At 39.7% G+C, this 24,801-nt stretch overlaps 1 long non-coding RNA gene across 1 annotated transcript in view; it reads left to right on the forward strand.

The window, feature by feature from the left end:
- Positions 1-7,816: 7,816 nt before the first annotated feature.
- Gm41228 overlaps positions 7,817-24,801 on the forward strand; it is a 63,774-nt gene continuing 46,789 nt past the window's right edge. The window contains exon 1 of the long non-coding RNA XR_874888.1: positions 7,817-8,012. This is a non-coding gene — a long non-coding RNA (predicted gene, 41228). The remainder of the gene's footprint in view (positions 8,013-24,801) is intronic.

Here is a 24,801-nt window from a genome sequence, read left to right on the forward strand (position 1 = left end):
CTAGTTTATTGGACCTGACATTGTTTTGGTGCCTACCTTGATTGCTCAATATTGCATAATGAAACAGTTAAAAGAAATATAAAATGAAAAGGATTTATCAAATGCTTACCATTTGGGAAGCATTAAGTGGGAGACAATGAACAAAATGAAACCTCTACCTTCCAAAAATAAGCAATGTAAAGAAAGTATGGCAGGTAGGTCTCTGGGACATCAAATCCAAGGGGAAAGGATGTGGGCATGCAACCACAGGCAAGAACTGACTGGTGCCATTGTGCTGGGTGGCCTGTTTCCTTTCCTCTGACTTAGAAACCACAAAGAACATTTATATGCTTGTAAGTGGTGTGTGTGTGTGTGTGTGTGTGTGTGTGTGTGTGTGTGTGTGTGTGTGTGTGTAGAAGCATAACATACTTTAAGAAGAAATGGTTCATGGAAGAGTCGTAGCTCCAGTTGGAATGTTAGTCCAGCATCAACAGGGAAGGTGAAAGGATGCTACGGTGGAGTGAGCCAACAGAGATAGAGCACATCACCCTGAAGTAGCCATGACCTGAGTGATCCTCTAGCTGCCAAGGCACAGAAGGAATTTTCCCAGGGTGGTTGTCATCAAATTTCTCCAGCACGTTTTGCTCCATCAGTCATGGAGCATAGTGGATGCTTGGTAAACAAAATAAGGAAGTTAGTATGTTTTAATAGACAAATCATCAACTCATCAAAGCTTACTTTTTCCCCTCAAACCAAAGCTCACAAATATTGTCAGATTTGACATTATAGTGAGGTCACCAGGGAGCATGCACTTTGACAGTTCCATAGCCCTAAACTTTCCTCTAACCATGCTCCTCACCCCTCTCATTACAAACCATCTGCTTCAGAAATAATTAGACTGTCCCTCACAAAATCCCTGCGTTTCTTAGTAATTTATACTTATTGCCTTTGCCTGGAACATCTCTCAGCTTCCATCGTCAAACATCCAAACTCACAGGACCGTTTTCTTCATAAAGTATGCCACTCTTCTACAAACACACACACACACACACACACACATGCACGCACACCCACACACCCCACTTATAATCATATAATGTAGCCATTTTACATTTGTAAATAAGAACATCTATGTGGTATCGAAGGTCTCTATGTGCCTATCACTATGTGGACCTCATGTCTGCCTTTGAATGCCTTGAGAACTTCATCTCTTCTTTGTGGAATTTTAAAATCTAAATGCAATTGTGCTTTCTATACGTTTTCATCTTTGCCACTTTTGAAGGCAACAATAAAATGTCATTGGCTGGGTTGAGCATGAGGTCTGATACGTGGAAGTCACTCAATAGTTCTTTTCAATTATCGAAAGCACACCTTGTAATTTCTTTTTGTTTTCACCATACATCATATGAAAAATTGTTCTGCAGGGGGTGAAAAATCTGTTTAGAAATTCCTATAATCTTTTGTCTTTACTGCTATCCTAGATTTTCTGGCACACAAACTTCATCTTTACCAGGCTGCAGGATCAATTTAAAAACTCATTTTGTGCCTCTCCCCTAAAAGAAGCACAGGAAGATAGGAGAAAATGCCTTCCCTATGAGGAAATTTTGGAATTTTTTTAACCTGTTATACATACCTATTGAAAATGATTATTTAAGTGTCAGAATGTAAGACTCATGAGAACCACTGACCAATCAGCAGACATGAGTGAAATTGTGAGGGAGCCCAGAGAAACAGGCAAACAGCTTTAGGCTTCACGGGACACTAATTAATCATTTTGGCTAGAAAGCCCCTCTCCCCATGGAGCTTAATGGCTTCCAAGGAAGGTTTGGACGAAACATTTCACCAGATGGATTCAGTACCTACATTAAAACTCCGCCACCCACACCCTTATGGATTCATTTATCTCTCCATAAAATATTTGATAGTGGGTTGAGATAGTAGAGTCTGTACTAACAATGGACTCAAGAATACAACGTGTGACAATTCACCTCCAATCTTTCATAGCTCGCGATGAAGTGAAATGGAGGCCCCCAATTAAAATTATGTCATCAAGTAAGTATCGAGCAATGTGAAGCAAATCAAACTGAAGGTTTTTAATGTTGTTCTTTTTTGACTCAGGCAGACAGGCTCCAGGACGGGCATGCCTCATTAATCCTACAAAAACCCAGGGCCCATCTTGCCTAGCTCTGCTCATACTTTAAGAAAGAAAATACCTGCTTAACCCCCAAACCATACAGAAACGAATTTTTACACATTCCCTTCAGTCACTTGTAATTATGTTGTCCACTCTAGAACAAGCTTTCACATCTTTGGAGCACCTACAAACAGGCAAGCATTATCCCATTACAAGGATGGGGAAAACAAAGACTAGACAAGCGAGCTAACAAGAGCAATATACAAGTCTACCTCATCTACAGCCAAAACCCAGGCTCGCTCCACAACTCTACTTCCCTTTACAACCAAACACTTTAGCAGCATGCCCCTTACAAGTTAGACACATACCTACATAAGAAATATTCTGAGCATAGAAAAGGGTTTTTTTAAACAATATGATTTTTTAAACTTTATAATAAAAGGATTTTTTAAGACAACCATTTGCAAAGAACAATGACAAAAAAAAACTCTCAGGCATGAAATATTAGTTTTGTTTTTGTGTTAAAATTAATACTGATCAGCTTCACTTGCAAGGCTTTATAGCAAAGGTTAAAATAAATGTTGATAAATTAAGACTATTAACACAGACTGGTAATAGTCTAAATAGCAATTTACTGGTATTGCCACCGTACACTTTAATGAAATGAAAATCTGAATTGATTGTATAAGGAAAGGATCTCTTGTTTATTCTAATCTTAATATTATGGTTGATAATTTCTCCAGCAATCCTGATGAAAACATACCTGGTCTAACGACGCCACAGGAAACTAATGGTTGTAATGAATCTACTGTCGTCGAAGTGCAAAGGCGCAGGCTCATAAATCTTTTTAAAATTACTAAAAGCAAACAAGTGATCAGGATTAACAAATTATTAGTTCATCATTGTTTATATGCGTTCTGCTTTATATTTATTACGTTTCCTGGGAGAACTTATCAAAATACCTTTTAAATATTTGCATCCAATTTAATCCCCATGCTCTCTACTCCACAGAAGCCTTGAAGACTGAATTTCAACGCCCTTTGCTTAACTGTCATCCATAGATGTGTATTTAACCTTTTGGTTCCTACTCACCAAATGTAAAAGAGCCAACTGATAAAAGATATTAGTATTGTCCTTTTAATATCATGCTTTGCCTACTTTTAGTGCTTTGCAAATTTAGAACTGGTTCTTCAAATGGAAAATATGTATTCAAATGGAACTATTAATGTGTGTGTGCATATGTGTGTGTGTGTGTTTCAAAATGTGTCTAAAAATCAAAATTGCATGAAATAATTATTTTACAACTTAGTTCTTACTAAGTAAAGTAAAAGCACTCAGTAAATGACTCAAGTGGTCCTATCTTCCCTTCACCTATGAAGAAAGTGAAATTAAGCAAAATAAAATGAACACGCTTTACTCCAAGATAACTGCAGTCATTTAGATAACTGCCTCTGTTGTAAACCTTCCTTTTTCATTAATTTACAGTAGAAACACAGCCAAGTTTTTGTGAGCAGAAACTAAATCCAAGTTAGATTTGGGGTGACGAAGAGAAAAAAGTCATCAATCTAATTCCAAATGGCCATCAGAACATTTTTATGATTTGATTATATTCTATATGATTATTGTGTTTTACAGAATTAAATGTGTCTGAGATCTTAATCGCTAACAGGTTTCCTATTAATAAGATAAAAAGCATTGTGATATGTAGTCTTCTCTGGTCAGCTGAACTTTGATCACTGTAAACAGAAAGATGTGTTAAATAGTGTTATAGTCTCTGACGGTGAGGACACATACTACTCACAGAGTAACATGGCATTCTAAAATCTGAATTCTGGTGCTAAATAGACTTGAAACTCAACCATGCCAGTGATGTAATATGTGGCCTTGCCTTAGACTTGACATCACACAAGTTCTTAGATGTGTGGTCGGCCGTATCAGTTATTAGGTGTATGGTATTGCCTGAGTCACTAAACATCTTTGTCCCTAAGCTTCTGTTTCATCCAGTAGGGACAATAAGTGGAGCTTCAGAGGTGGGCTGTGAAACTAAGGGACACAGATAAGGATTTAGGTGACATATTAGTGTCACTGTCCTTGTTCCTAAAGATACAAACATCCATGCCTACACCAAGGGTCCCAAGCTAGAAAAGAGACTTATGTGTCTATGCCCCTAATCTTAGTGAATCATGTAACTAAGCCCATTGCAATTCTGGTTAATTGGATAGCCCATGAGAGTCTAAGCTAGTATCTTTTGCAGGGTGACGCCCATAGTGTTAGCTAAGAATTTGAACCAAAAATTTGATATTCTTATTCTAATACAGAATTGGAACTTGACCTGTTTGTCCTTTTTCATTTTCAAATGTGCTCTTTGGCTACTTTTCCAAGATCAACACAATCTTTACCTCTAGTATATAAGAGTCCTTACTCCCTGACACTGGTTCTCAGTTGCTGTTTAGACATTACAAGTGAGCTGGCATTCCATATGCCCAGCTCATCATATTACCAAGCTAAGTAAATATTATGTCTCTCTATATATATGATATTTTTAGATGTGTATGAAATACGCTAATCATACATTATAACCTGTGTAGAATGAGTCAGTTGCCAAATGTTGAGTTTAAACTTAATATTCCTGATTCGTTCTTACCGTTGTATTCTCCCTAGGACTCCTCTGGACTATGGCCTCATAGTGTCTGTCTATTCTATTCAACTATTCTATCTGGCTCTTCAGACACCCCCATGCCTCAGTTCTAGATAGCTCCATATTGCTACCTGGCTCATGCTCTAAGTCTCACTTTTACTCATCTCAAAAGTGGGCTATGGGTCACATCACTAGAAGGAAATCACTGGGGAGATGTAATGAGTTCATTGTAGAAGTAAAAGTATTCTATGAAATATCCATATTCTAGGGTGGTGGTGGCATAAACCTTTAATCTCAAATCATGGGAGGCAGAGGAAAGCAGATTTCTGAGTTCAAGATCAACCTGGTCAACAGAGTAAGTTCCAGGATAGCCAGGGGTACACAGAGAACTCTTGACATCTTTAAAAGACAGACAGACTCAGGTTGTATGAAATGAAATTACATTTAGAAAAAAATTACATTTAGAAAAAAAATTGACTTTAGCCAAATTTGACTTATCTATTCAACAAAAATGCATCAATGCTTAGTAGGTCTATGCAAAATACTAAACACTACTGACAAAATTATCAGTGACACGTAGTCCTCATCCCTAAAGGAGGAAAAAAATATGACAGTAAAATGAAAGCCCTTTGTAATATTTGCCCATCTCAGGCCTGAGCTCTTTCTGTACTGAAAGCCATTCCCTTTCATGAGATGGCCTGAAATAACATGGGGAGTCTGGTGATCCAACTCCACTAGACTGAATACACGAACAGCGACAGACACCCGAAACAAGATTGACCAAGCAGACATGCCTTTTCTGAAAAATGTAAAACTAGAATTCAAATGCAGCTTCTATGGTGGCAAGGAATGCATCACATCTAACTTCTGAGTTGCTCCAGTAGGAATGAGGGAACCAAAAATGGGACTTGCTGAATAAGCACAATGAAACTGGCGCACGCATGCTTGTGCACAGGATCATCATATAATTAATGTCAGTATAGTGCCAAGGTAGCTGCACCAACTGCAGTCAACAGTGCAGCACGTTAGAGATGCTCTGGTCGCTGAATCCTGCAGATGGAGAGCAATCTGATGCCAAAGGAGCTTTTCTCCGTGTCTTAGTCACTTCTCTGTTGGTGGGATAAAACACCACAAGAAAACTTATGAAAGAAGGAGTTGAACTAGACTTCTGATTCCAGAGGGTTGGGGTTTATGACATTGGAGCAGCAAATGCTGGTGGCAGACACTGAAGCAGTTCCTGTGAGCTCATATCTCTATGCTCAGGCAGGAGCAGAGAGCACACTAGGGATAGGGTATTTTGAAAATACTTAAAGCCTGTCACCCCCTCAGCACGTCTCCCCTTGTTACACACCTCCTCTAACAAATTCACGCCTCCTAATCCTTCCCGAATAAGTCTACCAACTGGGGAGCAAGTATTCAAACATATGAGCCTAATGTGGACCATTCTTATTCAAAGCATCACACTTGAGCTCCCTCACCTACTTAGAAACCTGCTCTAGCAAAGGATGAATTTCAAGGCCCTGTTATTTCATATCCTATCGCAATAGTTTTAATGCCAACTGGACTACTGCATTTTTTAAGCAACACAATTTAGGCCAACAGTTCTGTGTTTCAGCTGCTTGTCCACGATCCTGTAGTCTTTAACATCTTTTGAGCAGAAATATTCTGGTTCTAAATACCATAATTATCCCACCATTCTGGGTTAGTGGTGGTTTGAAGCTCGTACAGGGAGAGCAAGTGGCTCTAGGAATACAGATAGCCTGCACAACATTCAAATCCCTCCAGAGGTTTGTTTCAGTCATAGTCACATATCACACTGTGATGCCATCAAAGCCCTCCACTCATGTCCATATTTCCCATAATGCAAGTCTCTGATGAGATGTTCTTCAGCCTGCTTCTTGACTCCATTAAGAGCTTTCTCCATCTTTCCATGGAAAGGTTTCACCTCCTACTTTGCCCTTCTTTGCACGTAAGTCATCCTGAACTAGTGGTTAGCCACTAGTTATACAACTAACCTAAATATAAATTAACATGACATATATTTCCTCTGTGGCAAGACAAACTAAGCCACAAAATGAGGAAAGAAAGGAGAGGAAAGGAAGAAGGGGACATCCAGATAGACATGTAGCAGGACTTGAGATTCTTGCATTTAATAGGCTAGAAACAAGGCAACAGACACCACTATCGCTAATATCACTGGGCTTCCATTTCATTCTCTCTGCAAATTTGCTGCAGCTAAAGGTGGAAATGTTATTTCAATTGATTTTTAATCTGTGACAAAGTACATTTCCTTTTGCCATCTACCGATGGCACTGAGAAGGTGCTGGCTTATCGGATTAATAGAGGAGGAAGTCCAAGGTAGCCATTTTGTAAAGTGATTTGATAATGCACTACAAGTCAATTCAGCTTTTGGTCACTTAGTGCAAGATGCTAAATACCCATCACCGAGTTCCTCACTCGCAGCCGCAATATGGAAAAGGATCAGGACTTCTGAGTCCATAGAGAAAAGCCAGGCTAGCCCCAAGGTTAGGGGTTACGAACCTGAAATCTAACAGCAATCACATTGTTGAATCTGCATTTGGTTTTTCCATCTGCAAGAGTAATACAAGGGCACTCAGTTCCAAGACAACAGACAGTGCATCAAAAATTAGAAATTGTCTTATTTTATAATAAGCAAAATCAATATGATCAAATTTTATGCAGAGAAATACTTAATAAACAAATGTGTATGGTTATATTTGATTTCCTAAAAAGTGGCATCTCAGACTAACTGCAGAAGCAAGCACACTCCATCACTTCAGATGCACGTGTAAGATTTGTTTTGGTTTTGACGCTACTCTTGGAATCCGAGATACAGTTTCTGGTTTGAACGGTAGCAATTAGCAGCCCTTTTTCTACGACTGTAAAAATTTGGTCTCATTGCAACAGCAAAAACAATGACAGCAGCATCAGGAAGTAGAACGTGTGTTTTCCTTGCATGATCTCATTTAATTCACGCACTTAGTTTTGCAAATAAGAAAACAGGAAGCCGAATCATCAGAGATGCTTCATCCGGCAACTGAGGGAAGCAGATGCAGAGGCTCACAGCCAAAGGCTAGATGGAACTCGAGAAATGCTACTAAAGAAGGGAAGGAAGGAAGGAAGGTAGGAGCCAGAGGAGTCAAGAACACTACAAGAACATGGCCCACAGAATCAACTAAGCAGGGCTCGCAGGGCCTCACAGAGACTGGCATTACAATCACAGACGCAACATGCATCCAGGTAAGGTCCTCTGCATATATGTTGTGGTTGTGTAGCTTGGTGTTCCTGTGGGACACCTAACAGTGGATGAGGGGGCATTTCTGACTATTTTGTCTGCTCTTGGGTTCACCTATTGAGTTTCCTGGCCCACCCTTGGTATGAAGATCTGAGCCTAGTCTTACCATAACTTGTTATGTCACGTTCGATTGATATCCCTGGGGATCCTGCTCTTTTTCAGAGGAGGAGTGGATCTGGGGGTGGGGGGGGAGTGGAAAGAGGGAGCAGAAACTGCAGTCAGCATGTATTGTATGAGAAAAGAATAAATTTTTAAAAAATAAAACAGGTTGTTTGGTTAGTAGAGGCATTTTCTCTCATTTGTGAAGAAACATCTCTGCATATGTTTATCAATATATAATCAATAATATGTAGTTCTATTCCCTCTTTTAAAAAAAGAAAGAAAGAATATAGGGAGCTGAATAATTTAATGTGTAATTCCATCATTGTCACACAGTCCACAGAACCACAGAACTCCAGCCCACGTCTGATGGTGTGCCCCACTTAGAGCGATTGTTTCTGACACTGCCTTTTACTTTAGTCTAGAGTTGTCAGTGAACACATCTCAACTCAGCTTCGTAGAGCAAAAAATATGGGGGCAACACACAGCACCTCACCAACCCTCATTATACACCACATTCTGGGGTGTTGAAGCCCTGAACTGAGCAGACTCACAGTATGACCATGTACCCAGCAGCCAGGAGTCTCCTTACCCAGCATCTCTTGCAGACCTGTGTTTTTATAAATGGAAAGCAAGCACTGGCTGTGGGCATACAGGACTCAAAATAAAAATGAGAGAAACAGTTATCAAACAGACCTTCATCTGAACCACACAACTGGAAAGAGAAAATATGCAAGTACCAATCATCTGTACGTGGCTATAGCTTTATCTTTTATTACGTTCCTTGTTGTAATTGACTAGCTACATGGTAACAGTATTTAAATTATGGAACATTCTGTAAATAATTCCCCCTTTTTTGTTTATTAAGTCTCTCTAATCTTTTTGTTTCTGCCAGCACACTCCATGTCTGTTAACAGCTATACTCCTTACATAATTCTAAAATATTGTATGCTAAGGAAGTAAAATATTTTAAGATAATGCCCCGGGGAAATAGTACTTCATACTGTAACTCAGCATGGCCTAAGGTAATTATTCAGATATCAATATGTAAAATAGCTGTAGGTAGCAATACTCTGTTTCTTTTTATTTTGCTTCTTTGTAGCAAGCAATAAATTTAAGGGTAGAGAGAAGGGGAAAAATGAAAGTAAAAGTTTGCAGTTGATTTTCTTAACGAGATTGTTTGCCTAGGGAGAGAGAAATTTCCACTTGGTCCTTTCCTAATTATTCATGTAAATTAAATTCCACAAGTGAAGAAAATTCATAAAAGTCGTACTTACTCATCTGAGAGGGAAATGTGGCACATGAATAGGGCCCATAACCTCAGAAGGTGAAATGGAGAAAATGTCACAAGCAACTCCCACATTAAGTTAAGTGAACCAAAAAGAAAGGGAGATTCTTGGTGTGAAAGAGACTTCAAGGACATCCTCCCTAATCACCCCTAATGGTCTCAGTCTGTGACACGGGAAACAAATCAAGAATTCAGAGAACATGGAATTATTAATCACTTATATTTGATACCAAATGTAAGCACCACTGGACATGTTTTAAATGTTAAAGAAAAAAAAAAACCTTTTAAATGTAATGTTTAAAAAGGAGTCACAGACCGCAATTTAATTTTCTCAGACAGCAGTAATGTCACATGCTGAAATGGCACATTCTCGTGTATTTTTCTGAAGTCTACATTTTCTTTTCCTAAGCCTAAGATGTGTTAGGATGAAATTAACAACAAAGCACCAAAGGCTTAGATACTGACAGATGTTCCATATTCAAAGTGAATACAAACCATTCAGTATGTATGGAGTGCTTTCTCGTGCAGATTATTGTACTGAATAACAGATATTTTAATTCAGATACAAACAGTTCAATCCATCCTTTCATGAAAGGCTTAACAACTAACTGGGAAGTCTGTCTACCAATGATGGGACCATCTTTATTTGCATCTCTTTGGGGTAAAGCTTTAAACTCGAAACAGGAAGAAACCAGAGACAGTCAGTAGTGAGTGAAGTGTGAAGGGTGGAGATAGATAAAACCAAAGATGAGACAGAGGCAGAAATCAGGAGATGGCCCACAGCTGGAGAAAGATCCCTAAGGATCTCAAAGAAAGATACCTGGCTGGTCAAGAACACAAGGAACCTAAGTCACTAGAAGGACCTGACTGAAGTGGAAGGCAATAAAATAGTTTCAAAACTCACAACAGCATGCAAGGACTGATACTCAAAGCTAAGCCAGAACCATTGAATGTAATAGAAGGACAGCATCCGTGGCTTTAAGAACAGATCATCTCAGCAGATAGACAAATGTACAGTACGCCTGGGGAAAGATGGTCAACACTGGTTATTGTTAAGGAGATAAAACTAAAACTCAATGAATGGTTGCCTCCACTTGGATTGTTGTTACGAATACACATTTGTATCAGTTTTGAAAATCAGACTAAGGATATAAGTGAGGAAGAGGAAAATTGGAACCCTAGTGACCTTCTGGTAGGAATGTAAAGTTATGCTACTGCCTTGAAAAATGGTTGGGCAGTTCCTCACAGAACACAACGCATGCAATTATCAGGTGACTCGTGATTTTACTGCTAGGCAAATACATCCAAAGATACTGAAAAAAAAAAAAGAGTCGAAGGCCACTTGTATACCAAGATTGATAGCCACAAAGCAACATAAATGTTCATGAACAAATGTGGTGTATGTATGCAGCCATAAGAAAAGAAATATAATTCTGACCTATGCTACAAATGTGGGTGAATTTTGAGCATGGCATCTAAACTGAAATAACCCCGAGATAAAAGGATAGATGCTGTATAATTCTGTTTATGAGTAACACCTATAATAATAGGCCAGTTTTCAGAAAGCAGACTAGGTGTTGACAAGGGGCTGAAGGTGGGGAGGAGGGAGAGTGACTGTCTAATGAGTTCACAGTTCCTGTTTAGAATGATGGTCTCTCTGGAAACAGACTCTGGTGAGATTGTACAGTGCTATGAATATATGTCACGTCAACAGGCTAGGGAAAGGAAGAGCAGAATGACAAAGCTGGGAGAGAATATGGACTTCCGGGATCACGAGGACATGGGTCACATAGGACCCTCACATGAGAAGCGGGAATATCCACCCAGCTGGCAAAAGAACAAGCACTGTCCTCAGATCAAGCAAGCTGTAAATACGCTTTGCAAATAGGAAATGGACATGTCAGCAGAGCGTGCCCCCTGGGTAGAGTTAATAGTATGTGTTCTATGCATGTAAGAATTTAATTTAGGGGCTCTTTGGGCTAGAAAGAGCTCAGCAGAGAACACTCAATGCTGGTACAAAGAACTCACATTTTCTTCCCAGAACCCACACAGTAGCTGTAACTCCAGCCACAGAGAATCTGATGGCCTCTTCTGGCCTCCAGACACAAATGGACACACATACATACTTGCAAGCAAAACTTTTTTCAAAGATTTCTAGTTTACAGGAAAATCCTGAGTCTGGAACCAAAACATGAAAACATGAAGAAAAAAAAAACATGAAGACGTGAGACCCATGGAGAACAATGACATCATACAAGCAGATGCCTCAGAGGTATTAGAGATATGAACTAATACAGTAGTCCAGGTTAAAAAAAAAACTGTATATTTCGAAGGGCTAATAGGATTTTTAGTGTTTCCAAGACCCACTGAGAAAGTTTCAAGTGATAGCCATGTCAATTACATTGGCCTGATAATTATAATTACACATTTTATATAACCATTGGAAAGTCACTCTGTACCCCTACAAATATGTAGTATTATTGTTTCAATTAAAATTGTGTGTGTATCTGCATCTCTGTGTGTTTTGTGTATGGGGAGGTGTCTACATCTGTCTGTGAGTGTGTGTCTGTGTGTTCCTGCATCTGTGTGTTTGTCTGTGTATGTCTGTGGGTGTCTACGTCTGTCTGTGAGTCTGTGTCTGTGTGTCTGTGTGAGCGTCCTTTGCCTCCCTCTGCCATGTGAGAGCAGAAAGGCAGTCTGTGAAGCAGACCTTGCCAGACACTGATCCTGTCAGTACCTTGATTTCACTTAGGCTTAACCTCTAGAGTGTAAGTAACAAATTTCTGTTGTTTATAAACTATCCAGCCTCAGGCTTATTATAACAGACCAAATACATTGTCACTGGCCCTATGCAAATGATATCAATACAGCCCCAAAGCTGAGGTTTTTATTTCATAGCCACAACAAGAACTCAGCATGTATAATAAACTCAAAGAAGCAGCATACATACTCAAATCTCTTCCATATTACAAATGTCAGCCTACTTCCCCACTCCTAAAAAATAAATCAGGAAGACTCTACTTTTAAGTTTTACCCAAGGCTGGTAAAATGATTCAGTACTGTCAAAGAAATCCAAAAAGTAAATTTTTATAAAATTAATCTAACACTTTCTACATCTTAACTCCTTAGGTCCCTTCCAGTATTGAAACCTTGATACTTATATCACCAAGAACCCTAATATTTCAAACTACCAAATTCAACACAATAATGAATACAAAATGTCTACCAAAATACAATTGTTTTTCTTTTCTTTCCTTTTCTTTTCTTTCCTTTTCTTTTCTTTTCTTTTTTTAAATTTTTTACTGATTATTTTACTTTCATTTCAAATGTTGTCCCCCTTCCTGGTATCCCCTGCACAACCTCCCCTATCTTCCACCCTGCTTCTATAAGGGTGTTCCCCCACCTACCCACCCACCCCCACCGTCTAGCATTCCCATTTGATGGGGCACCTAGCCTCCACAGGACCAAGGACTTCTGATGCCAGATAATGCAGTCCTCTGCTACATCCGTAGCAGGAGCCATGGGCCCACACATGTATACTCTTTGGTTGGTAGCGTAATCTCTGGAAGCTCTAGGGCGTCTGGCTGGTTGACATTATTGTTCTTCCTGTGGGGTTGTAAACCCCTTCAGCTCCTTCAGTCCTTTCCCTATCTCTTCCATTGGTGTCCCCGGACTCAGTCTGATAGTTGCTGTGAGTATCTGCATCTGTCTACGTCAGGTGCTGGCATAGCCTCTCAGGGGACAGCTATACCAGGCTCCTGTCAGCAAGTGTTTCTTGGCATCAGCAATAGTGTCTGGGTTTGGTGTCTGCATATGGGATGGATCGCAAAGTGGGGTGGTCACTGAATGGCCTTTCCTTATGTCTCTACTCCATGTTTTTTTGTTTTTGCATTTCCATGTATGTCCTTTAGAGTCTGGGTTACCACACTCAGGATGATATTTTCTAGTTCCATCCCATTTCCCTTCAAATTTCATGAAGTTGTCATTTTTAATAGCTGAGTAGTATTCCATTGTGTAAATGTACCACATTTTCTGTATCCATTCTTCTGTTGAGAGATATCAAAGCATAAGCAAACCCATGGATCAGAAAGGAATCATAATTTAGGCTCTGTGATTCTAGGGAGACACCTAGTTGTATTTAAATTTTTAATTAATTGACTTTGTTAAGTCTACTTTGAGTGGGAAACTATGAGACAATCACACTTCCTGCTTCATTTGCTGCATTGCATGCTTGCAAAGTTTCTTAAGATTCAATAGTAAATATTGCCTCTTAGAAATCTGTAGATTCATTAGGTAAATTATTGATAAAAAAATATTATTTATTCAGTGAGCCATCCCTGCTTAAGCATCTACTATGTGCCATTTTGGTATTTGATGTTTGGTAATAGGAACTCAAGTGGACAAGGGACAGGAAACAGAAGAAAACTGGGGGCTAGCTAGCCTTTTTGCTCTATCTCAGGGACACCCAAACAAGCAGGAGAGACAAGTGCATATGACTAGCTGTAATATATCATGGGACAAGCTGATTAGGAAACTATGGACAACAAAGGATAAAATGACTAACATCTGTAAGTGAGGTGTGAGAACCAGATGTCAGTGGCTTTGAGGATATAAAAGTATATATCCCTGCCTTCCAAAAGCCTATAACTCTGTAGTAAAACTTTATACCCAAATAATATAAATATATCAAGGCACTGGTTACAGATGCTATGAGAGTAGCACAAGATAAATCCCTAAGATTGCCCTCTCATCTAGCAAGCAGAAGCAGCACTGTCCTTTGTAGAATAGAGCCCGTGAATCAGGCACCTCATTTAAGAATCAATAGACAGAAATTTCCAATCTACAGGTTGATAAGCAAGTTCTAATATGGACCCCATGGTCCCCACCTTTTAGGTCCTTCCATTCTCCTTCTTGTGAGTGTAGGTAGCAGCTCAGACTTTCTTCCTCTCCATCGACCACAGAGAAGGGAAAAGAGTTTCCTTGATTGTGCTTCAAAAGATTGAAATGTGTGTCTGGACAGGACAGATTTCCTACCAGGCTGGCTTTTAAGAAACAAGTCCACATGATACGGAAATTAGAGATACCTTCCTCTTCCAATATGCAGGAAACAGAGGCTCTTACTCCAATGGGACAGAAGCTCCAGATGCCACTAACAATCTTATAAACTGGAAAATGAACCTCTCCCCAGTCCAGCCTAGAGCTGAAACGATAGTCCTAGCTTTCAAAATAGAAGCAGAGTCTGGTTTTGCTCCTGATCCATAGGAGCTGCATGAGTACAGTTGGTTGCTGTTTTATACCATAGTTGATGGTAACATCATTTGGGTAACAGAAAACTGATACAGATTCTTGGTTCCTCATAAAAGGTAAAACCCAAAGAGGTTTGTTTGGGGGAGTGTAGGGGTAGTAAGGGGCTTCATGCATGAGAATGTTTGGATATACCTGCCCCCACACACACACACACACAGGGGCAGAAGGGTGTTGAGTGTCTTTCTCTGTAGCTGTCTGCCTTACTACTTTGAGACAATATCCCTCCTCGAACCAACTTGCTGTTCTGTGTAAAGTAGCTGATCATGGAGCTCACAGGGTCTGTCTGTCATTGCCTTTCTCTACCACTGGGTCCACAGGCATGCCCAGATTTTTACAAGAATGTTAGGGATTTGAACTCGCGTACTTACTCTTACATCACAGGCCAAAAGAAAACAAAAACAAATTTAAAAAACCTGAAGCTTTGAAAAGATAAGATCACAGATAAGCAGAAATCAACCTCATCTATGCTGAAGCAAATTCTTTACTGTACCTCAGAGAAAACTGAAAAGTTTGTGACACGTTAGTGCACTAAGTCACTAAGTCCCAAGGTAAGCAAGGTAGACCAAGGCCATTCCTAAAGGGCTGAATCACTTCCTCAGCTACACTCGAGAAAGCCTTTCTGACAGATGAAACTAAGATCTAAAATTTTAAATAATTCAAATATTATGGGCAAATTTCAAAAAAGAAAATTGACTTTCACTATTAGGGAGATCCATTCTAGCCCTCTTCCCAGACCCTGAAAGAGAATCACACCCACCTGCCCTATGTCACGAGACTTCCTATGCCTATTGTGACAGGACCATGCCAGTGCCTAAACTGTGAGAGAACAGTCACGTGATCACTAAGGTCTCATGCAGTACCTAAGCAGCCACTTAGAGACATAACTTGGAGACATTACATGTTACCAGAGGATATGTTACCCCTTGTCCTTCCCACCTGCTGGATCCTTCATCATAGCTGCATGGATTCTGGGTGAAAACATGAAGAGATCCTAACAGAATGGAAGAGAGCTATAGTAGCAACAACCGCAATTGACAACAGGCTAGGCAAAGCAAAATAAGCATTTGTTATTTTAAATAACTGAGGCATGCTTGCTCCAGTAAAGCCAGTGGAAGTCAATCTCTTCAAAGACATAGTTTAAGTTAGATTAGTTATTCTAAATGTTAAATTCCAAAGGACTAAGTAATAAAAATTACAAAGACAGATCCTCCTCCACTTAGATTGTAGAATGCCCCAGAACATGTAAGCCACTGTAACAATGAGGAAATCACATTAAAAAGAAAAAGAAAAAAAGAGAAAAAGCCATAACTTTGTTGTGGATAGCACTGGGGCTAATTATATTTGATGTTAATTCCATTCTCCTTTGAGTGGTTGTGAACAAGGAATGAGTCAGGACTCAGGCGATTTTCTGTAAACCTGCTTCCCACCTTAATTTGTAAAATAAAGGAGAGCTGATGATTGGGCAGATAAAGGGAAGGTGAAATGGAAGGTGGGGAAAGGGCGCAGAGGAGAAAGTAGAAAAGCAGAGCAGAAGAAGCTCATGGCCTGGAGAAACTGTAAGTTCTAAGGGATCGCATAGATGTGGAAGATGGTAGTGTAGCGGTAGATCTGACCAATCTAGGCGCACAGCATGTAATCATATTAACTGTGTTGTGTTTTCATTGCTGGGGCATATCTGGGTTGGAGTTTTACTGCAACATAACTTTTCCTAGTCTCATGAGCAAGTAATAGGATAATAAACTAAATTTCAAAGACTGGCATTTCCCCTCAAATGAAAGACAGGACTCACATGCTTTCCTATGTAACATGGCATGGAAGGAAGGAAGGGGCAGTGCCCACAGATATGGAGATGAAGAGGGTTCAAGTAAGAGCCTTCACCTCTTGACAACGATAAAGAGAGAGGCAAAATTTAAGGTGGGAAATCGATGAAGAGGCCCTCTTTGTGCCTGAAACATTCATACAAAAGAACTGACAGATGTTGCAAATAGGATTCCCAAGCCATCAATAGTGATCTTTGAGCAAGCAGAGAAAACAGAAGGAAATGTTCAAAGAAGAGAAATAAGAAGCTCGAGAAGTTGAAGTTATCAGAAAAAAAAAGAAGAAGCAGATTATGCAAACACAAGAGTTAGTAGCTTGACAGTACATCGAGACAAGAACCCAGAAGAGGTGACTGATGGGTGCGCAGGAGTCCCTGAAAATTAAGTTAACCAAGAATGAAGTGTCTTTTAGTCGTCCTGCAATAAGATACACCAGCAAGTCAGCAAAATCCACCCGTATATCATATTTGAACTATAACGTGACTTACAACAGTCTTTTATTTTATATATATATATATGGTGGAGCTATAAAAACTGAGAGGAAGAGTTCAACACAGAGACCACAGAAATGTCAAAGACTAATCATGATCCGTATTCTACAGAGTTTCCAAGGAACAGATTTTGAATAAGCAAAGGCTATTCAAATAAGGTAGGTTTGTTATAAGTATCATTATTGTAGGTGAACTTAGTAGCAACCACAATAATTTAACTACATTTCAGTTATAGTGTGCTTAGCACCATTCTTTAGTTGTTTGCGTCTTCACACAAGTCTTTAAAGGAGGAATAGTCCCATTTGTACAAAGAAGGAAACAGGTTTAGAGAGATTAAGTGAACTGCTTGGAATAGAAGGGAAAAGACAGGGAGTAGAACTGAGTCTAAGTCCAAAAGTTGTTCTCTTAAATCTTGAGTGCTGCCCTTGAAATAATGCATGGGACATCCACTAAGATGGAGGAGCACACGTGGGATGGGAAGAGATCTGTCTGTGCAAACCTGATCTGAACAGGGAGGAGCCTGGAGAATATGGCAGAAGCAGGAAGTCAGTCACGTATGAGCCAGGAGGAACCAAAGGTATAGGCTGAGGTGAACTAGGGGGCATGAGAGACTGATGTAGGGAAGCATTGGTTGTGGAAATGGAGAAAGGATGCACTTCTCGGAACTGGAACAAATTAAGCAGCTGAAGAGACAACACGACTTGATTCTCTTCTAAAAAAGACGCTTGAAACTGCACCTCTTTGTGATAGGCTGATCACTCTCGTTGGCATCCTCAGCATGGCTGGTGACGACCATGAGAGGCTAGCATACATCTTCACCTCTCCCCTTGCCTTACTCTCCATAAGCTCATTGCTCCCCACAGCTTCTTAATTAAAACACTTGGGTTTCATCACAAAGGTCAGGTTGTCTGTATTGTTTAGAAAGGCAAAACATAAACTTTAATGTCATTAACATATGCTCAACTTATTTACCTCACCTCTACTAATGCCACACTTAAACCATAGTCATTTAGGTAAACTTTTGTCAAAAATCAACATACTAATACTGTATGTTATTGTTAAGTACTATAATAACCTAACTATGGTAATTTTTCTAAACTTAATGACAGCAATGTGTGTGCTGTTAACAAATCTGGAATGGGGGGAAGCAATTTAAACTTTATGAGGATCAACAAAGAAGTTCAAAAGCAACAGAGCCTTTTAAGTTTCTGTGTTTAATACAGACAAATATTGTACAGCTAAGTAATACATACTGGCAATATAAATAGGCACAAAATTATCATGCGTATATGCATTATAATGAGTGTGTACTTTCCAAAAAAATTGTGAGATTCACACAGTGCAAGGTAAATGCTGTTTTTCTTTAAATTTATGAAAATAGTTGGCCAGCCAGTAAGTCAAAAGACAGTCTAAAGTTTTCCATCATTTGTATCAGTCTCCTGCCTTAAATATGAAATCATTGGCTTACACAGTGAATCATTATAAATCTCTCACAAGCCTTTAAACCAATCAGTCAAGCTTAGAATGCAGTGATTTGGAGAATCATAGCTCTGAGGCTTTGGGGCCTCACTGTGCAAGGGTAATAAATGTAAATGATTTTGTAACTTGTAGAAACACAGGTTAGTTCGCTCTTTACCTCCCAAAGAGCAACTGGATTTGACTAAGGAGGTTTACTGTGATCCCAGGGAAAAGAAATCTATTATGTCACTTTCTTTCCTGAATCCTGGGGAAAAGAATAACATAAAAAGCAGTTAATCTGTTAACAGAAAGCCTACAATATAGAAAACTGCCAGTCAAACGTCTCTGTGTAATTTGCAGCCTGCGCAGTGAGAAACGAGCCTTTCTAAAGCAGCATTTGGCACATGGTATCCCTTACCCAACTTGTCCTCCTTTGGGCAAGAGAATCTTCACAACAGAAACTATGCACCTCATGTCATCAGAATTCTACAACAACAACAACAAAAACTTTTTTTAGCAGTCCATATAAAATCATGTTCAAATTTTGAAAGTAAATCTTATGCATAATTTGAATAATTTAAAGAGCTCATGCTCTGGGGACCCACCCTCAGGAGGGATAAAGAGCATGAAGTGCCTCTCAGGCTGGTGTGGCCGTGCACACCTTTAATGCCACCCTGGTCTACATGGTCAATCCTAGGTCAACTAGACATACATAAAGACCCTGAGAGAAAGAGAGAGAGAGAGACAGACAGACAGACAGACAGACAGACTCTCCACTGTGAACTCTCCTCTGTCTGGAGTAGGTTCTTTTTTACCATCTCACGCTCAAAATTGTGTGAGCTATGTGGCAGATACAAAGACCTGGAAACTACATATTGTTCTACCTACGCAGTGATTTCTATTTCATGTGGGAAAAGAACACTTGATGGAAATGTGCTATGTGTAAAAAGCCTCTGTCCATGATGATGTACAATAATTCGGTTACCTGGTTATTTCATTAACTTAATTTGTTAACATTAATTATTGTTCATATAATGCACAATTGAAACAGGTGTAGATGTGGGCTGGGGAGAGATGAAGTGTAAATATATAGCATTCTCTCTAATTTATACATTTTCTTTTTGGTGTTTCTTTATGTTTGTTGTTCTGGTTTTGTTTTATTTTGGCTTTTTGATTGACTGGTTGGTTGATAACAAAGGGCAGAGGAATATGCTATAAAAGCATTCCATTTCTGCCCCAATCTTGATTTCATTAAGAAATGACATATATATATGCAATGGGATGTGTGGCTTACAGTTACTGTTGCTGTGATGAAACACCATGACCAAAGAAACTAGGGGAGGAAATGGTTTATTCAGCTTATGCCTCCACATCACTGTCTATCATCAAAAAGTCAGGGCAGGAACATAAGCATGGCAGGAACCTGGAGGCAGGAGCTGATGCAGAAGCCATGGGCAAGTGCTGCTTACTAGCTTTATCCTCACGGCTTGCTCAAAGTACTTCCTTATAGAACCCAGTAGTGCCATAATAGACCACAATACCAGGAATGGTGCTATCCATCATGGGCTGGGTCCTCTCCCATTAGTCATTAGTTAAGTCTTACAGCAGAGGTTCTCCAACGTCCCAATGCTATGACCCTTGAACTCCGTTTCTCATGTTATGGTGACACACACCCCCACCCATAAAATTCTTTTCATTGCTACTTCATAAGTGTAATTTTGCTACTGACATGCATCATAATATAAATACTTGTGCTTTCCAATTGTCTTAGGTGACCCTTGTGGAAGGGTTGTTGGACCCCCCAAAGGAGTCAAGGCTCACAGGTTGAGAATCACCTCCCTACAGGCTTTCTTATGTCCCAATCTTTTGGGGGCAGTTTCTCAACTGAGGCTCCCTCCTCTCTGATGACTCTAGTTTGTATCGCATTGACATATGACTAGCCAGTGCTGTGTACTTTTAAGATATTGTACAGTGCCATTTTCTGTAACCCCCTCCTCAACCTCAAAAAAGCAAAACAAACTACAACAACAAATCCATCTTTTATTTCTGGTATCTTGAAGAACTTTCTAAAACTGAAAGCCATAACTAAATGATAGCTCCAAGAACTGTTCACAGTTGTTCAGCATCTCACTCTCTTGCTTCTGCTGTCTGGTGTGCAGACATGGGCTAAGCAAACGGCTGTATTTCCTACAGATACATGCTACACAATGTTGCAGTCAACAGCAGACTCTGTTTACAGTAGTGGTCGCACAAGATTATTGTGAACCTGGAAATTCGCAGGGGCTAAGTGATACCACAGCCATTCTAGCATCCCAGTGCTGTTTCTCTCACAGGGATGGAGATGATCCTGTCAACAGACAGACAGCACACTGCCATGAACACCCAAGATTAGCAGACACCATATGCACTACATATACATACATATACACATACATAGTCAATAACCATTAATGAATGGCTCTCACCCGCTGGCTCATGTATGTATTACATTTTTACCCTGATTTTAGAGCACATCAGTTGTGAGCAGCCTCAGGTACCTGTTTGCCAAATCTCCTGACTACATCATTTTCTCTTGTGCTGGATTTCAGCTCTGTTGTGTTGTTCATCCAGCCCTAAAACCAGAGCAAAAGACTATGCCATAGTTGTAGCCCTGGTATGCAGAAAGCTATATGGCTTGGGTTTATTTAAGTACGCTCAATGGTGTTCACATAACAACTTGGTTGCCTCAAGACACACTTCACAAAATGTTTCCTCTTCATTAAGCAACACAGGCCTGTACTTGTATTATTATTGAGAATTTTATATGCATACTAAACATCACACTAAGGCTTTATGTCTATGAATTGAGCTTTATATTTTTTTGGTCAAGTTTCAAGCCATGATGATGTACAATAATTCGGTTACCTGGTTAATTTGTTAACTTAATTTGTTAACAGTAATTATTGTTCATATAAAGCTAAAAAAATGTAATCTTGGGGGAAAAAAACTAAGTTTAAATATAATATTACAGAGCTGATATTTCAGCAGAAACATACATCAGGTAATAAATAGCTCCCTTTGATCATTGTTTTTAAAGCCTCCTGAACCATGCTCTGATTAGTTCTATTTAATATTTAACATCTGGTTAGTCAATTTCAATCTGCAGACAACACTGCTGGAAAAAATCCTATGCTGACTAAATACATTTATAATACTACAAAGCTGACATGTAATTGATTTTTGTTCCCATAAAAAGATTACGTTAACTTTCCTTAATCTATATATTTGTATTTGATGCAGTCCACAGAATTCACACTAGGGATGCTAAATTTTTATTTCCTATCAATATTTTATGTAAAATTGATAGGATTATATTTTGATCTAACTACCGCTTTTTAATTTTTCCCTTGGAAAAAAAACCCTTTACTGCACAGTGGTAGCACTAATACAACAGAGATTTCCTGGCCAGCTGCAACACTTCTGATCGTTGGGAGGCATACAGCAGCTTTTCCCATATGTTATCAGACCCAGACAGAGTTTTAGTTTTGTTTTAAATATAAGTTTTCATTTCTCCAAAGACTAGTGTATTTTGTTATTGTTGCTGTTAATATTATCTAAATGGTATATTTTCTTTTTAATTGTGTGTGCGCGCTCATGCCACGGCCTTCACGTGGAGGTCAAAGAACAACTTGCAGAACTTAATTCTCTCATTTTACCATAAGGGATTATGGGACTGAATTCAGGTCATTAGACTTGGGAGCAGACCCCTTCATCCACTGTGCCATCTCATCAGCCCTAAGAGAAAGTTTTGAACCAAATGATCTGGACCAAAGATAATAGTGGCTTGGACTGGGGGTGAACAAAAGAAATTAAAAAGAGGTTGAAGAGTGATTGGTAAAATAAACTGTAGTATTTGGGTAGCACTGTGAACTCAAAAGTTCTATAAAATATACAAACTCTATTTTTTTTTAAAAAGTGGTTGGTGCTAGCTGCAAATACTGGATACCTTCGGGGCAACCAGTGCCAAGCGAAGGGGGACATACAGAAGCCTGGAGTTCAGGGGGTCCCTGCCCCCAACACGCTGCTTAACCACACAGTCACCCTGACTCCCAGCAGCAACAAGGTATCTGAGATGAAGAAGGATTCCTTTCCTAGGTTAAGCAGGAAAACAAAGAATGGTTTATTCTCTGGGTTCAGTCTCCTCGAAAGACCTCTGCAATCCCTGCTGCGGAGGGAAACGAGGTTGACATCTGTGATCCAAGCTGCTGCCAGAGACCCTGTTGATGTTTGTGATCCATGCTTCCGCGGGAATACTACAGGCAGGCAGGCATGTTTTGCAAGGGGTACGGGTGACTGCAGACTCCTGAGAATGGGAGACATTGAAGGTTTCTGTGCCAACCTCTCCCCACCCCGCAAAAGAGGAAACAGTCCAGACATGAAGCTAGTTAGTGAAGAAAGACTTTAAAACTTCTGATAAAGATTCTGGAGTGTAGCTCTTCTCAGCTGATGGCCTCCGGATGGGGGCGGGGGGGCACTCAGTTCTCTTTATGGGGTTGACCACTGGGAGTTTGACCAGGCCTCAGGAAATATAATGAGCAGCACAAATTCAACTTGGGGGGGGGGCTGCGGGGGTGGTAATGAGAGGTGGATGTGATCGGAGTACATTGTATGAAATTCCCAAATAATTCATCACGGCATGATGTTAAGGGGAAAAGTGGTTGGATTCTGCATACGAATTTTAGTTGTGATACTAAAATATTTATTTGATGAGAGAGAAGAAGTGGGCTAAAACACAGGGATTCTGAGACTGAATCCAAATACTCTACGCACAAAGAAAGGTTGAACTTGAGAAGATTCCTAGTTAAGTACACTAGAAAACCAGTTGACTAACCAATCTAGAGTCCAGGGAGCCGCCAGCAACTGAGAAGTATTAAGGTGGCACAGTCGTGAAAATTGCCACTCCTCAAAGTTCTGCCAACATACCTGCAGGGAATGTAGGTCAGTACATCCAGAAAGCCAACATACCTGCAAGGTCAGTACATCCAGAAAGCGCATGGTTGGCTACTTTAAGGAAAATGGCACCTAAATTACGAGGACGGTCCAGTTAAGCCATGGTCAGCCGTTGCGGTCAGCTATTGCGTAACAGATACTCAGAAACCTCCAGTCAGAACAAAGGACTGAGGCAGTAATAGCTCAGCCGATAGAGGCACTTGCCACCAACCCAGATGATCTGAGTCCTGGACCCACGTGGTAGAAAGAGAACTGGCTCCCATAAATTCTACTGCCACAGCTACACATGCGCTGCAGAGCGCGCATGTCATTCATGCTCACGGAAATAAACGACAAATAACTAAGTGGAAGCAAACGTTTTTAAAGAAGAAAGCAGTCATTTGGTTGCTTGTTTGTTTATAATCGGCAGACTGAAGACTGTACATTTGTATTATCATAGATTATTTTTAAAGGTATACACATTATAAAATGTTAAATCAAGGTAATCAGCATATGTTATTTTGTACTACCATTTTCTGTGTTGAGAACGAAATCCACTCTCTCAGCAATCTGCAAGGATACAATGGGAGCAGGCATATTTACGCTTACGTTCTTTCTGACATCTTATGGGAATATTTCTGGAAGTATATAAAATGGAAAATACATTTGTAGTAATTCCATTCCATTTTTAACAATATTTATTGAGCATTTGTGATGGGATGGCTTCCAAGGGGCATACAAATTAAATAGAAAACACATAAATCTTATAAAATATAAAATATTATGGCTCTCAAGATGCCTATAGTCTAAAGGGGAAATATACACAAAATAGGAAAAATGCTTCGAAAGCAGTAATCTTTAAACTTAAATGTACATAAGAATTTCTTCATCTAACCCCAGAGGATTTTTTTTTTTTTTGGTGAGTATAAAAAGGCCCTAATAGTTCAACAAAATTCACACGGTGTTAATGAAGATGTGCTCTAGCTGCAAACAATAGAACTAACTTTCAAAGATACCCAGTGAAAATCATCCTTAATAATTTATAGTATTATATATCTAATCCAAATGTAAGGTGTAGGCATCCCAGAGACCCACAGTTAAATATTAAGTGGAGCTCAGGGAACCGGGTGAAAGATAGGAAGGAAGGATTGTAGGAGACAGGTAGGTCAAGAACACCATAAGAACACCCCAAAGAATCGACTAAACAGGGCTCAAGGAGTTCACGGAGACTGACACAATAAAGGATCCTCCATGAGTCTGACCTAGGTCCTCTGTGTATATGCTGTTTGTGTAGCTTGGTGGTGGT

The sequence above is a fragment of the Mus musculus genome, chromosome 14 (assembly GCF_000001635.26).
Source record: "Mus musculus strain C57BL/6J chromosome 14, GRCm38.p6 C57BL/6J".
Lineage (NCBI taxonomy): Eukaryota > Metazoa > Chordata > Mammalia > Rodentia > Muridae > Mus > Mus musculus.